Source organism: Eulemur rufifrons, chromosome 14 (genome assembly GCF_041146395.1).
Source record: "Eulemur rufifrons isolate Redbay chromosome 14, OSU_ERuf_1, whole genome shotgun sequence".
Lineage (NCBI taxonomy): Eukaryota > Metazoa > Chordata > Mammalia > Primates > Lemuridae > Eulemur > Eulemur rufifrons.
The window spans coordinates 26,336,670-26,353,011 of record NC_090996.1 but is presented as its reverse complement, the minus strand read 5'-3'; the positions used below and the strand labels follow the sequence as shown (position 1 = coordinate 26,353,011).

Sequence of the window (16,342 nt, the reverse complement as noted above, 5' to 3'; positions counted from 1 at the left end):
GAATGCAAGAGAAGGATTACAGAAGAGCACGAAGAAATAATCAACTCAATTCAAAAGAAAAAAGAAACCACCCGGCTGTCTACAGGTGCTTTTACTTGGATGGAATTAGTGCCTTTTATTTGAAATACAATGAGGTCTGGCTGTAGTGTTTGTACTTTCTCTAAATGTTTTTCCTTGTGTTATTTTTGAAGACAGCATACGATTAAATGGTGCTCACTAATATACCATAACAACTGGCAAACACAGAGGTAAACACCAGAGAAAAACCGTTCAGACTTCCAGGCAATAAGCTCGCATCCAACAAGCAGCTATGGCGAGAGACAGTGTCACAAGACGACACAATGACAGCGTTTTAACTACTGTGAAAAAGAACAACAAAAATGTTTCCAGTAAAATCTTATTCATGTTTCCATCGAGAAATTCTAATGAGTCCATTAGAATGGAACAAGGAAGAAGGAAAAGGTCACATTTCATGTTCAACATTTTTATACCCGAGTTTTACACACACGTTAACAGTTTCAGAGCACTAAAGCAAAGCCGCAGAAGGCTTGCGCAGCTCAGTAAGTAAATTCCTCATCACATTTGCTCTCGTTTCCCTCCACCCATTTATCTTTTCAAGTTGCCAAGAACAGCCCTGGGAATAATCACCTCCCACACCGAAAGCCGGGGAGATGATAATTGGTGTCTGATGACAGGAGATGACATTTTTAAAAAGTCACTTTAAACTTCATAACATATATCCCCATCCTTAACCACACAGCTACTGCTAGAGTGTGTGTGTGGAAGATGGCCCAAGAGCAGGCATAAATTCACCAAAACTCTGTTTTGGTCAAAAAAATTCACAACTCGGAGGATCAAGTGTCATTTATGTACCAGTGATCTTAAAATACAAGGGCTAGGAAAACGTCACCATCCATCTATCAGAATAACTTCCTGGATAATATGGGTAAAGGTCTGCATTTTTTAATATCATATGATATTAATAAACATTAAAAAATAAATTCTTTCCTGTATTGAGAAACATGTGCCATCTATCATTCATGTGAGATTCTCATACTACTTTGTAAAAAGTGGCAATATACGTGAAAGAACCAATTTTGGACATTTACATATTGTTTCTTACAAGTTCATAATACTAAAAAGAACCAAAGGAATCTGTCTGGGTTGATACCAGTACACTCAAACCCATAACACATGTCTCAAGCAGCTGCGTATACTTTGACCACATTGTCACACCAAGGATGGGACTGGTTATTTCTATCTTTTCCCAATCAACCCCACACAGAGCTACAAAGAGAGATGTAAGCCACAGCTAATATCACTCCTGTAGCCCAGTGGGACCGATGGCCAGCTTACCCACCGGGAAGCAGATATTTGCAGAACTGTTGCTTAAGGCTGGTAAAAATCCAACAGAGAAGTTGGATTATTTTAGGAAAGCAACAGGCCCTGATATCTATGTCCAAGAACCCTCCACACGTGTGCACAGGGAGGCATGTGCAAAGATGCGAGAGAAACTATTTATAATGAAGAAAACCTGGAAACTACCTAGGTGGCCAGCAATAGGGGAATTATTAAAACTGTGCTACAGTCACCTAGTGGGTTAGAACTCTGCAGATTCCCTATGAGCTAGAGCCACAGGGAATGTGGCTGGACCTCCAAAGCTTTGTAGAATAAAAGACATGTAAAAAAAAAAAAAAAAAAAAAAAAAGGAAAAGAAAAAACATGTACAATATGATACCATTTGTGAGGAGAAATCCCACCTACCCAAAACACTAACTATATTTCCTATGGGCAAATATATATCAACACAAAAGCAAAGAAAAAGATATGTAATGATACAAAATAAACTCATGATAATGGCCAACCTTGAAAAGGAGGAGGAGGAGGGAGGGAGGGAGGCCTCTGCTACATGCAGGACGAATAATAAGAGAAATAGCAATTTTTTCCCTGTTACTGTCTGCTTCTTATACATATAACCCGCTGTCAACTCTGCATGCTAATGTTGTACGTCAGATAATCTGGTTGACCTTTTTAAAGCTTATCTTAAAAGAAAAAAAAAAAAGAAGAAGAAGAAGAAAGAAAAAAAAAAGGAAAAAGGAAAAAAGAACAAAACTTGTTATTATTCATAGCTGCCAACTTGATCTTGTTCTGGCTCTGGAATGAACCGATTTAAACAGATATTTTCCAAGGTTAGAGAGGTTCAAAGATTGATTTGCTGAGGTGATACCAGGGCATCCTGTACGACGGTAATTTCTCTGCAGAAAAATTTACTTTTTGTCTTTACAACATCGCATGTATGGTTGCCATTATGTGTTAACTGTGTTAAAAAGTAATCATCACCTCTCTTTCCGAGCTGGAAGATCTTTGAATTATACAGGCAACACACCCTGCTGCATTCTGCAGGCGCCGGCTCCATTCCCACGTGCGGTGGGGATTTTTGCTCGGACGGAGTATGAAAAGGAGGTGGGCGAATACAGCTACCACAATCATCCCAGCCTTTCTTCCACTGAACATCATGGCAAACTCACTTAATTCCAAAGAAATGAACTTAGAATAAGAGATTCGTAGGTGTCATCAACAATTAGGAAATGACATATAATATCCATGGGTGGGAAGACTCGATATTGCTAAATCATCAATTTCCCACAAGTTCATCTATAGATTCGATGCAGTGCTAATCAAAATCCCAGCAGGCTTTTTATAGAAACTGACAAGATGAGTCTAAGAATTACATGGAAATGCAAAAGACCTAGGATAGGCAAAACAATTGTGTAAAAGAACAAAGTGGGAGGATTTACAATACTTAATTTCAGTACCCACCATAAATATACAATAATCAAGATTGTGGTAAATGGCGCAAAGATGGACATACAGATAAATAGTGCCCAAAAGTCCAGCAATAGGACCACACAGATACAGTCAATTGAATTTTAACAGAGGTACCAAGACAGCTCAATGGGAAAAGGGTATTGTTTCAACGAATGGTGCCGGAGCAACTAGATATGCCTATGGGGAAAAAATGCACATTAAGCTTTACCTCACACCATGCACACAAATTAATTCAAAATGGATCATAGACTTAGACACAGGACACAAAAAGCATGAAGAGAAAAAAAATTAATAAATTGGTCTTCATCAAAATTAAAAACTTTTGTATTTCAAAACACACCATTAAGAAAATGAAAAGGCAAGCACAGATTGGGAGGAAATATTCACAGCACATACACCTGACAAAAACCGTGTATCTAGAATATACAAAGAACACTGAGGATTCAACAATAAGATGACAAACAAGCTATAAAAATGGGTAAAAGATTTGAGTAGAAACTTAGCAAAAGATGTAACAAATGGCTAACCAGCACATGAAAAGGTGTTTAACATCATTAGCTATCAGAGAAATACAAGTTAAAACAATAAGATACGCCCACACGCCCACTAGCTTGGCTAAAATTAAAAATACAGGATGTGACAGATGCAAAGTAACTGGAACTTGTGTATTTCTGATGGGACTATAATTAGCATAGCATCACCTGGCCCCAGGTGCCTCACTCTTGTGTCCTACACCTGCCTGATTCACAGGTTTGTTACGTAACCTGCCTGGCCCTGCCAAGCACTTGAGGTGCCCAGACTGCTCTAAATCACGGAATTTATCACAACAGCAATGAAACGAGGGGCGGTGTTCTCTGCTCTCCACCCAGCTGGTTCTGGGATCTAAACTGACCACCAGTTAACAAGGCAAAGCCCCCACCTTAATGAGCTGGGATGCTGAGAGTAGCTAAGCTTGGAGTCTTTAGGTAAAGTCTTTATTTAAGGTATTAGTATTAAATAGAAAGCCTGCAGTCATTACCTCAGATGACCTAAATATCCAAGCCTGAGGTTTTTTCTTTTTTTTTTTTTTTCCTTCCCGTTCAGCAAGCAAATGAATTTCTCCAAGAATACTTTAAAGCACTGGTACTCAAAGTGAGGTCCCGAAGCAGCTGCAGCAGCATACCTGGGAGGTAAGACATGCAGACCCTTGGGCTCAGCCCAGACCTGCTGAGTCGCAGTCTGCATTTTAATGAGATCTGCAGGTGGGCCAGCTCGTGGTCTAGTGAGAATTGCCAAGGTTTAACTGAGATCCTGCAGGTGCAAGCCCCTCCCAAGCCGGGGAGAGCCTTTGTTGCATAGCCTTGCTCTGTGCAGGGCTGCAGGCAGAGGCGAGGGGAGCTGGCTGAAGGGGAGTCATCCCTGGGTCATCCCTGAAGGGGAGAGTGTCTTAGAGACATTGTCATTGAATTGGTTGGAAGGAATTTTTCAAGCAACCCCGGTGACGGTTAAAGCACTTTAGACAGATACTGCGTCTCTGCAGGGATTGGGTGAATCACGTACCATCAGGAGAGGAGGGGGGAAGTAAAAATGTTTGCAAGCTTCTAAGACCTTCAGGAGGCCTTTGTGAAAACCTCATAAAAAATCGTGACATTCCTTTTCCAGAAAAATACTCACACACTGTATATGTACACTTTGGGGGAATTTACAGATTTCCTGGGCTTGAGTGCAATGAGCCCAGGTTAAGAATTCCTACCTTGGCTGGGCGCAGTGGTTCATGTCCGTAATCCCAGCAGTTTGGGAAGCTGAGGCGGGAGGATCACTCGAGGTCAGGAGTTTGAGACCAGCCTGGGCAGCATACCAAAACCCTGTCTCCACAAAAAACAACAACAACAAAAAAAAATTGTTACTTTGGAGACAGGTACAGAAAAAATGATTAAAAACGCTATTTTTTTTCTAAAATAGATAAGAGTGCATAAGTTTCAACACAAAGGAAATGCAGGTGGTTATAAATTATTCAGATGTAGGCAACTTATTTACACAGATGAAACAAAAAGATCAAAAGCAATCCATCATGTCACCCGGCTTTGTCACCAGATGGATTCTGGCATACTCTCACTTAAAATGTCGCCTTCCCAGACCCTTCAAAGCACCATCTGCTTCAGCCGACTCTGGTTTCTCACACTAGCATTTAGGAGGCCTGGGATCAGGTCACATTTGTGCACCATCAGGACCCCCAATCCCCCACTCCCACCCCAGGGACCCTGGAAGGATAAGGCACAGGAAATGTTTGCTGATTTAAGTTTTTCAGTTGGGGCAAACAGTGGATAATTCCTGATTACCGAGAAATTAAAGGTTTTGGCTTGATTAGCGAAACGTTTGCTAGAAGTTCAGTACCAGGACGGCGTTGGAGCACCCCGGCCAAGGAGAGCCTCCGGACCACATGGAACGGAGCCCCACATGTTGAATCCATACTGAGGACCTACCTTGTGCTGGCACCGCTCTAAGATGCCGAGCCAGGACAGACAGATCCACCACCCAAGTGCCCGTGACCCGTGGCCTCTCAGGGCTTCGCTACACCTGTCAGATAAATAGGCTCCTCCTGCCCAGCACCTGCCACCTGTCTTCTCTGATTTAGGGCTACAGGTGGTGAGGGGGCCCTCCCCCAGACCACGTGGGCTACCCAGGGCTCCTTCCTGCCCATCAAAGTGCACATACCCCTTTCCACGTGCCCGGTACCCCCGAATCGTGCAACTCCCTCCCTTCCCTCTGAAGACGAAGACGCAGCTGGAAAAAGTACCTGTTAAAGTCCAATTTCCATTCTACCTGCTGGTTAGTTGTGGGCTCAGCCTCCATGTGATTTTCCCTCATTTGCTAATTTCTTTTCACTCTTTATAAGCCCCTGTCACTTCTGCATAGTATTTCCAACAACTCAATGAACACCCAAAAAAAGGAGGGGGACAGTGGAGCCAATATGATCATCCGCTAGTCGGAAGCAACGCTCAGGAATGCATGTTTTAATTCTGAAAACGTTCTCTAATTTCTTTGTTTGTTTGTTTAAGGGAGCTGCTATGAGGTTTGCATTTCCAACTCGAGCACTCCAGGTGCAAGGCCTCAGGGTTCAAGGCCCAGCACCTGGAGGGAAAATGTCTGTGCCTTTTTTTTTTCTTTTTTCTTTTTAATTATTATGGGTACATAGTAGTTGTATATCTCTATAGGGTACGTGTGATGTTTGATACAGGCAAACAATGTGAATTAATCAAATCAAGGTAATTGGGGTATCTACCATCTCAGGCATTGAACATTTCTTTGTGTTAGGAACAACCCAATTCTACTCTTTTAGTTATTTTAAAGTATGCCCTAACTTATTTTTTTTTACACAAACAGTTTATCACATAAAAGAATGAAGTAAAAAGGAAGCTACACAAGGTGGAAATACGTTCCAGAGAGTGGAGTGGGTCAGTGCCCACGAGTGGAGAAAGACCTACCCTAACTTATTGTTGATTATAGTCACCTTATTATCAAATATTGTTCATTATATCCAACTATCTACCTGTATTTTTGCACCCCATCTCCACTTTATCCTCCCACTTCCTGCTACCCTTCCCAGCCTCTGGTAACCATCACTCTACTCTCTGTCTCCATGAAATCAATTGTTTTTAATATTTAGCTCCCACATGTGAGTGAGAACATGTGAGATTTCTTTCTGTGCTTGTCCTATTTCACTTCATAAGGTTCTCCAGTTCCATCCACGTTGCTGCAAATGGCAGGGTTCCATTCTTTTTTGTGGCTATATAATATTCCTTTATGTATAAGTACACTTTCTTTATCCATTCATCCATTGATGGACACTTAAGTTGCTGAACTAAAATGAAATCTTAAACCCCCCAGCTGACTGAATAGACCGCCCCCCCCTTAGCCAAGGGGACCCCAGAAAGCTGAGTTGCCGGCCATGAGAAGGGAGGTCAGGCATGCCTCATCATGCCCCCATCCCTTCTTGGAGACATCCTTTACAAGTTATTAACAGGCCTAAGGCTGTGCAAGACAAAGCTCAAATCACAGCGGCTGGTCATCAACTGACTTAACAGATCACTTGAGTCCTTATCTTAAGCCATTCCAAGCCTTTACACAGAGCTTCATTTCTTTAACCAATTACAAATAAAAGAATCTTTAAACCCACCTATAACCTGTGATGCCCCGCTTTGAGATGTCCTGCCTTTTCAGGCCAAACCAATGTATGCCTTCCATGTATTGATTGATGACTTTACATGTAATTCCTGTTCTCCCTGAAAGGCATAAAACCAAACCGTAACCCAACCACAGTGAGACCACTTGCTCAAGCCTTCTTGGGTGTGGCTCTCCGGGCCAGGGTTGCACGTATCCACCTCCGAATAAACCTCTTTAAATTATTTTACAGAGTTTGGGTTCTTTTCCATTGACAGGTTGATTCCAAATCTTGGCTACTATGAATAGTGCTACAATAAACATGCAGATATCTTTTCAATATACTGATTTCCCCTATGTTGGGTATATACCCAGCAGTGGGATTGCTGGGTAATATGGCAGATTTATTTTTAGTTTTTTGAGGAACCTCCATACTGTTTTCCATAGTGGTTGCACTAATTCACATTCCCACCAACAGTGTACTAGCATTCCCGTTTCTCCACATTCTCACCAGCAGTTGTTACTGCCTTTTTGATAAAAGCCATTTGAACTGGGGTAAGATGACATCTCATTGTAATTTTGCATTTCTATGATGACTAATGATGTTGAGCATTTTTCATATACGTGTTGGCCATTTGTATGTCTTCTTCTGAGAAATGTCTATTCAGATCCTTTGCCCATTTTTAATTGGATTATTTAATTTTTCACTATTGAGTTGTTGGAGCTCCTTATATATTCTAGTTATTAAACCCTTGTCAGATGAGGAGTTTGCAAATATTTTCTCCCATTCTGGGGGTTGTCTCTTCCCTTTGTTGACTGTTTCCTTTGCTGTGCAGAAGCTTTTTAGCTTACTGTGATCCCATTTGTCCAGTTTTGCTTGGGTTGCCTGTTTTGAGGGTATTGCTCAAGAAGTCCTTGCCCTGAAGTCCTGAAGCATTTCCCCAATGTTTTCTTTTAGTAGTTTCATAGTTTCAGGCCTTAGATTTAAGTCTTTAATCCATTTTGATTTTTGTATATGGCAAGAGATAAGGGTCTGGTTTCATTCTTCTGCATATGGATATCCAGTTTTCCCAGCACCATTTATTAAAGAGACTGTCCTTTCCCCACTGTATGTTCTTGGCACCTTTGTCAAAGATAAGTTCTCTCATCAATATTTTCTAGCTTTCATTATAGAGAGCTTTCACTTCTTTGGTTAGGTTTATTCCTAGGTATTTTATTTGTAGCTATTGTACATGGGGGTTTCTCTTCCAGATTGTTTACTGTTGCCATATAGAAATGCTACTGATTTTTTGTATATTGATTTTGTATCCTGCAACTTTACTGAATTTATCAGTTCTAATAGTTTTTTGTGGAGTCTTTGGGTTTCTCTAGATATAAGATAATGTCGTCTGCCAACTAGGATAATCTGCCCCTCTGCCTTTTCCACTCAGATGCCCCAACTTTGACATTTAAAGCCATTGGTGAACACAACTTCCGGGTGTTTTTCAGTTTCCTATCTGCCTATACACCTGCCTGGTGGGCTGTGGACACTGTTTTTTTTTTTTTTTTTTTTTTTTTTTTTGTTGAGACAGAGTCTCACTTTGTTGCCCGGGCTAGAGTGAGTGCCGTGGCGTCAGCCTAGCTCACAGCAACCTCAAACTCCTGGGCTTAAGCGATCCTACTGCCTCAGCCTCCCGAGTAGCTGGGACTACAGGCATGCGCCACTATGCCCGGCTAATTTTTTCTATATAGATTTTTAGGTGTCCATATAATGTCTTTCTATTTTTAGTAGAGACGGGGTCTCGCTCAGGCTGGTCTCGAACTCCTGACCTTGAGCAATCCACCCGCCTCGGCCTCCCAGAGTGCTAGGATTACAGGCGTGAGCCACCACGCCCGGCCTGTGGACACTGTTAATATATCCCTATACACTCTACAGCATCACCAGTAGCACCTGATAGAGACAATGGTAGCAGAACGTTCTGTGAGCAAAGAAGCTGCAGACAACCCCACGCCTAGCTCCCAGAAACAGATGAAGTCAACTGTGGTACGATAGTACATACTTTAGTACATATAATTTACTATAAAGCGTTTTGTAAATATTACACATCACATTAATGAATAATAGAAATTGTTATATTTATCAAATAATATATGCTATTAATTGTGGTTATACTGTATCACATACCACATGCTACAGAACTCACACATCATACATTAATTCATGAAAAATGAAAATGCAAAGAATGGTAAAGTTTCACTTGTAGAAAAATAAAAGGGCACATTTGGATCTATAAACATGAATGTGCATGTAAATTGTCTAGACCCGCGGGGCTCAGACTTACCGGAAAATCGGCATCACCTGGACGTTTGGTAAAATCCCCCAGGACTGGGCTCCACCCCGGAGTTGCTGGCTCAGCGGGTCGGGGTGGGCCGGAGAAGTTGCATTTCTAACAAAATTCCAGGGGATGCTGCTGGTCCCGGGACAGGGCACACCCCAGGGGCAAGAAGGGACTTTTGGATTTTTATTTTATAAAACTTACACATTCATTCCATAACCCTTGCTGAGCGTGTACTCCATGCAAGGCAGCCCCGGAGTCGGGCGAATAACGAAAACCTCCCCCATTCCTCGGCTTCCTGGGTGCCCAGCTCTAGAGGGGAAACTGAGGCTCTGAGACGAGCCACCCCAGGTCGCTCAGTCTCTGGCGGAGCCGGGATTCGAACCCCCAACCCCGCGACGCGAGCAAGCGCCCCGCCAGCTCCCCAGACCTAGACACGCCTCTAGACCACGTGACGGGGACTCCGGGACACCGCCCCAGCCGCGCCCGGGGGCGGGGGGGACCCCGCGGGCCACGCCCCGAGACCCCGAGTCCGCCGGGAGCGGCCGGCGCGCGCTCGCGGGAGCCCCGCCTCGCCGGCCGCCACGAGGGGGCGGGGCCGCGCGAGGGCCGGGCGAGCGCGCGCTCGTGCCCGCGGGGCGAGCTCCCGGGAGCGGAGCCAGGATAGAGGTTCTCGGGGCCGCCATTCTAACGCAGGCGCGGTGGCCAAGTGGTAAGGCGTCGGTCTCGTAAACCGAAGATCACGGGTTCGAACCCCGTCCGTGCCTAACGCTGTCCTTTGCCCCGCAGGGTGGAGACTTTTTGGGAAGCGGAGACCACGTTTCCAGAGCGGTCATCACCAGACTACGCCACCCCAACTCCGCATTTAGATCCTTTGCTCTGGATTGCAGATCACGCCAACTGTTTTCTTTCGGTTTGGGCTCAGACTCCCCTCCCTCCCCCGCAGAAGGTGACAGTCCGGGTTGTACAGCCTCAGCGCGACTGGGCAGCACCTTGGCCCGCCCGGGGCTCGGCGCCCGGCTGCCACCCCCAGGGCGCGCCGTCCTCTGAAAGAAAGTGGGCTCTCGGTGGGCGGGGGTCGCAAATTGGAAGGCGCGAAGGGGACACCTACAGACAAGGCCCCAGCGAGGCCCAGCTCCCTTCGGGCAGGAAGATCTGCAGCTGGTGGCACTTGGCTTCAGGGCCACTTCCCAGTTTTCTGAACATTACAACCCAATTTTGCCCACTCCAGTGAGAGCCGCCGTCTGACACCCAGCCCACACCCGGAGCCAGCGGCGTCGGGCCGGCTTCGCTGAACGGAAACCCGCCGTGGGCATCGCCGTCCCGGGAGCGGCCCTGCGCAGACTCGGAGCAACTCTGACGTGAAAATCTGCACTCCTCGCCCCGAGCCTCCGTGTGTCCCTCTGTAAAACGGGTGTCCGGCCGGCGTGGGCGTCCTGCAGGCGCGCGAGATGCTGAGGCGGCGGCCGCGGTCAACGGGTCACCAAAGGATGCACCGCGCGGCTGCGTGAAGGCCTTTGAAGCTGTAATGCAATGACCACGACCTCCAGGCCCGCAGTGTGGCAGAATCTGAAACCAGCTTGACCTAAAACCTGCATCAGCCCGAGTTCATAACTGGAGGAAGTTTGGGGGGTTTCTGTTTGTTTTTTGAGACAGGGTCTCATTCTGTCGCCCTAGGTAGAATGCAGTGGCGTCACCGTAGCTCACTGCAGCCTCCAACTCCTGGCCTCACGTGACCCTCCTCCTGCCTCAGCCTCCCTAGTAGCTGAGACTACAAGCGCGTGCCACCACGCTTGGCTAATTTTTTCTATTTTTAGTAGAGACAGAGTCTCGCTCTTGCTCAGGCTGGTCTCGAACTCATAGCTCAAGCGATCCTCCCGCCTCGGCCTCCCGGAGTGCTAGGATTACAGGCGTGAGCGACCCCTCCCGGCATGGAGAAAGTATTGACGTGTCTTCCAGCGTGTGCCCGGTGGAACTGGACTCGGAGCGTTGCTCAGTGAGCAAGACAGACCCGAGCGGGCTCTCTGGGTGACCGGGGACAAGTTCCGCGGCCCTACAGCAGTGGTTCTCACCCATGTAGCGTGCCTGGGCATCCCCTGGAGGGCTTGTCCAAACACAGATTGCCGCCCCGGTTCAGCAGCTGTGAGCTGGGGCCTGGTCATTTGCATTTCTAACAGGTTCCTCAGGGACCTGGATATTGGACCTCACTCTGAGAGCCACCACCCCACCCACCCAACTAGCGCCATATTCTAAAGCCACGTTCTAAACCCAGAATCACCTCCAAACCCCACACCCAAGCACAAAGATAACCTATTAGAACACAAGCAAATTAGAACAATCCAGAATTAAGACAGATAAATGTTGAGTGTTTTCTTCTCTCCACTGGAGCGTCTATTCATCCTTTTTGAAAAAGTGCCACAAAAGAGCACTTATGTTCCTGTTCATTAAAAATGTCCCCAAATATTCCTCCAAAAAAAAACCAAACCAAAACAAAACAAAAACCACTGCTCCTGGACAGGTAGGCCAATATCTGTGAAGAGTGTGGAGTTCTCCACCCAAATTTTCCTGTCTTTTCCTCTCCATCTGAAGAGTCAAGCAGCACTCTTTCTCTGTGACATCACCCTAGGAAAGAGCCCATTCTCATCCACCCCCACCCCCATGTCTCACTCCCCCCCACTCTCCACCTCTCCACTCCCCACCCCACCCGCCTCTGCATCAGGTGTATAATGTACTTTAGAAAAGGACAATTTACATAACATACTGTAGATACCATTTATGCAAAAAAAAAAAATTACACACAATATCTAAGGGTGTATATTCATGTATGGAGAAGTGCTTGCTGTTTTGTTTTTTCTCTTGAGGCCTGAAAGATTACACAGGAATCTGAAAACCCTCACCTCTGGTTGGAATCTGGGGATGCCACAGAGCTGTAAAACCAGTTTGGCACATGCTGCCCCAGAAACTCACGAGCAAAATTCTGAATTCAGGCTCTGTTTACATTTAAGTGGGTAAAGCTGATCATGGGTCTGAATAAGTAAGACATTTTTGTATTCATTTAAACCACTTGTATTCATGAATATATAAAGCCATGTTTCGATTTCTGTAAGTTGTGTATGACTTGCATGTCTGAAAGTCACCTTGAAGTCGACTGTCTTTATTCTATGAAGAATCACTCCCTGGTCTCCTTAGACATTTTAGGGAAGATAAGGAGGCCTCTGCTGCTGGGGTCGGGGAGGAAAGAGAGACAGGTGAGCCTAGGGTGACCCTCTGAGACCTTAGTGCACAAAATGATCACGGGGGAGAAGGTAGATTTGTATAAGGAGCCCACGGCTTTCTGGGAAAGAAGAAATTAAACTCTTCCAACCCCCCTCCCTGTCATTCAAAATTAATCTTTGGCAGAATAGGGCTTAACAGGACTTCTGAAGCAGAAGAGGGAGCCTAGGTCCCTGGGAGGATCATTACCTTGGTTTGTCAACAGAGGCTATGCCGGAGCAAGCTTCAACAGTGACACCCTGTGGCAGCATGAAGCAAGAAGGGTGCCAGAGGACTCTGCCCTACCTTTACCAGGAACTGCTGAGAGCCTTGGACTGGCCATTTTTACCTCTGTGTGCCTTGGTTTCTCCCATTGTAAAATCGGAATGACAGACATTGACTCACTTCCTGTGTCGTGGAGTTCTTCTGCTGACAATATTTTAAACATCCACCAGCCAGGATGGTTCAGTGAATGGGGAGCCCTCTACTTCATGGCGTCATGGGCAGCCATTAACGGAATGATTGATTTATTGATCTGAAGTGATCATGAATGCAATTAAGTGAGAAAAGTTGGTGGTCTGTTTTTTTGTTTTTTAAAGATGTATTGAGGTATACTTGACATACAAAAAATGCATATATTTAATATATACAGTTTGATGAGTTTGGACGTATGCATACACCTGCGATACCATCACCACAATCAAGAATCAAAGTAGTAAACATACCCATCACCTCCAAAAGTTTCCTTGTGTCCCTTTGCATTGTGTGCATGTGTGTGTGTGTGTTTGTGTGTGTGTGGCAAGAACACTTAACATGTATCTACCACCCTCTCAAAAATTTTTAGGTGCACAATATCATAGTGTGAACTAAAGGTACTATGTTCTACAGCAGATCTCTAGAACTTACTCATATTGTATAACTGTAATTTTTGATGTCCCATTTTGTAAAAATAAACATATTTATCAGTACATATACACGTGTGTATTGGTTTTGGTTCCTTGGAATGTGGAAAAAGTCCGTACCCCATGCAAAGGCCCCACCATCCACCAGGCTATTGATAATGAATACCCCCAGTCGGGGTGAGAGAGAGAGAAGAATTGCAGAGAAAATTACTATTAATAATTTTTTCCTAATATCATGGCATTGGCAAAGAGAAGCAAAAGTTACTTATGGTTTCACTATTTTTGCAGCAAAACTTGCAAAGTTAACAACTGCAAAAAGAGAAAATGTAAACAGTAAACAGATGTCCTAGGGCTCTGGAGAGTAGGGACATGAACAGAGCGGCCACTTGCACAGAGACAATGCCAAGTCCCTGGTGCAAAAGCCCACCCTTGTCATCAAGCTGACCCTCTCCAAGGGGAGGCCTCCAGCCCACACTGGCCTGGCAGGTCTCCCATCCGGGCTGACATCATGCGCTTAGGAAACCTACATTAAAGATTGGAAAAACAGAACTCTTATTAAGGGAGCGAGTGGTTTGTATACGTACATGGGCTCACAACCACATTTCAAAACCAGAAGTGTATTTCAGGCGTGAGTAGCACTTAAAAGAAAATATTGTGGCAGGCCCCTGGAAGCAGCAGACGTTGTTTATATCACATCAACTTGAGTTTTGCTGAGCAAATCACCAGGCTGGCGCACGACGAACATTTCCCACCACTCTGTTTGCTTTTACCTCTGCCCTGCCCTTCTAATTCAGGTAATCAAGCTGCTCTGATTTTTACTCGCTGTGGATAAAAAAGGCCCAAACCTAGGCCTTGCTAGATGTAAAATCTGCAGCTTTTTTTTTTTTTTTTTCCTTTTTAGAGACAGGGTCTTGCTTTGTCACCCAGGCTGGAGTGCAGTGGCACGATCACAGCTTACTGCAGCCTCGAGCTCATGGCCTCAAGTGATCCTCCTGCCTCAGCCTCCTGTGTAGCTGGGACTACAGGCATGCGCCACCACACCTGGCTCTGTAATGAGTCTTGAAACATGCCACTGACACCTCAGGGTTGTTTGTCACAGCAGCTAGCCTACCCTGACAAATATACCACCGTTCTGCTCCAAGCCACTGCTGCCCTGTGGAACACACACCTTCTGCCACCAAATCTTTGGATCATCTGATGTTTTTAAAGAGAAGCCAGAAATCTGGATTTTTAAAATATGAAATTTCCTGATTTAAAAACGTTGGCCACTAAATCAAATTTATTATTATTATTTTAAATGCTCTGCAGGCCAAATGAAACACATCTGTGGGCTCCACTTGGCCTGTGAGCTGCCAATTGCAACCTCTGGTCAAAAAAAAAAAACCTTCAGATCCAACAGCATTTATTTTTAACTTGGTATTGGTCTGAGAGTCGGGGCTGTGGCCCTAGTCATGTGGGTTCCAGAGAAGAGTTCTATGCCGATAGGAAAGTTGATCAACTCTTTCATTTCCACTTGGGCTGGACTTCCTAGCATTCTTCTAGTTTCTTGACATACTTTGGCCACTCTGCTGAAACTCGGAGAAACCACCTCTGCCTTCCTGGGTGACCAGGTCCAGCCCGGCCAGCCTGGCCCACCCCCCTCAGACGCTGGTGCATTCTTCACTTTGGTTTTGGTGGGCTGACGGGCAACGATGAAGCCAATGCCAGGGACAACCAACCACCTCTTAAAAGGACATAAGGGAGAGCCCCTGGCACTTGTGAATCGGGTCACAGCAGGCACAGGTACAGCCCGTCCACCACCACATTTAATAACAAATGATCGCTATGATTTTTTGAGTGCTTAGTACATGCCAGGCCACACGAGCACGTCCTGGGTATCATGCAGCTGAATCCTTTTAGCCCATTGTTCCTCCCGAGGGAACTGAATGGCTCCCAGGCCCTGGATGGATTTCTGGCTTCTCTGTTCATTGCAAAGCCGGGCTCTGGTTTAACCAGCCTCGAGTGCCTGTGTCATCCCCTGCTTAGCAGGCAAGGATCTTTGTCCCAGCCCACCAGGAACCACAGACCTTGGTGGGTCTGTGACACTTTGGCTTTCTGTCCACCCGGGGCCTAGAGTCATTAGCCACTTGGGAGCCCCAATGTGGTCCCAGAGGGGATGCCACCATTCCCTCTCTTCCAGTGCCTTTTCTCTCTTCTTTTCTAGCAAATCTTTACGGAATCCCACCATGTGGTAGACCTGGCACGGTGCCAGGGCCACAGGTCATGAGAGACAGTGTTGCCTCCCCTGGGGGTTCACAGACCAGTGGCGGGGGACTAATAAATGAACACAATATAATGAGAAAGTGACAGGCGTACCAGAGAGGACTCACCCACCCAAAGCTCAGGGCTGGGCTTGGACGCGTGGAAGAGCCACCCGGGGGAGGGCTGGGAGAAGGTGCCGCGGGCAGGCAGACCCGGGAGAAGGCGTGGAGGAGTCTGATCCAAAGTGTGGGAGCCCAGAGGGGGACCCTGCACAAGTCACTTTCCCTCTCTGCCAAGGGGTAACGACCTTACCTGTCTTCTCTACTTCTGGAAGCTGTTACCCTGCACCACGGAGCTCCCCACACCACCCACGGGGCTGAACATGGGGCCGCCAGCAGCACGCACCCTGCTTCCCGCCACATTTCTAGAAAGTTCCCAACTGAGAACTTTGGGCAAGTGACTGCACCGCCTCGGCCTCAGTTTCCTCATCTGTCCAGTGGAGATAAATGACAGTTCGTGGGGTTGCTTTGATGACACAGTGTAAAACGCAGCGCACACAGGAAGCGCTCCATAAAAGTTTGTCATCGTCAGATCTGTCCTGCATGTCAACCACACAGAGCAGAAACATGCAGGGCTCTGAATTTCCCCCCGTTTTTCATTTCA

General features: G+C 45.9%; 1 non-coding gene across 1 annotated transcript; it reads left to right on the top strand.

Moving 5' to 3' along the window:
- The first annotated feature begins 9,979 nt into the window (after nucleotides 1-9,979).
- TRNAT-CGU (transfer RNA threonine (anticodon CGU)) lies at nucleotides 9,980-10,051 on the top strand. Its single transcript has one exon. It is a non-coding gene; the product is annotated as a tRNA-Thr (tRNA).
- Nucleotides 10,052-16,342: the final 6,291 nt, after the last annotated feature.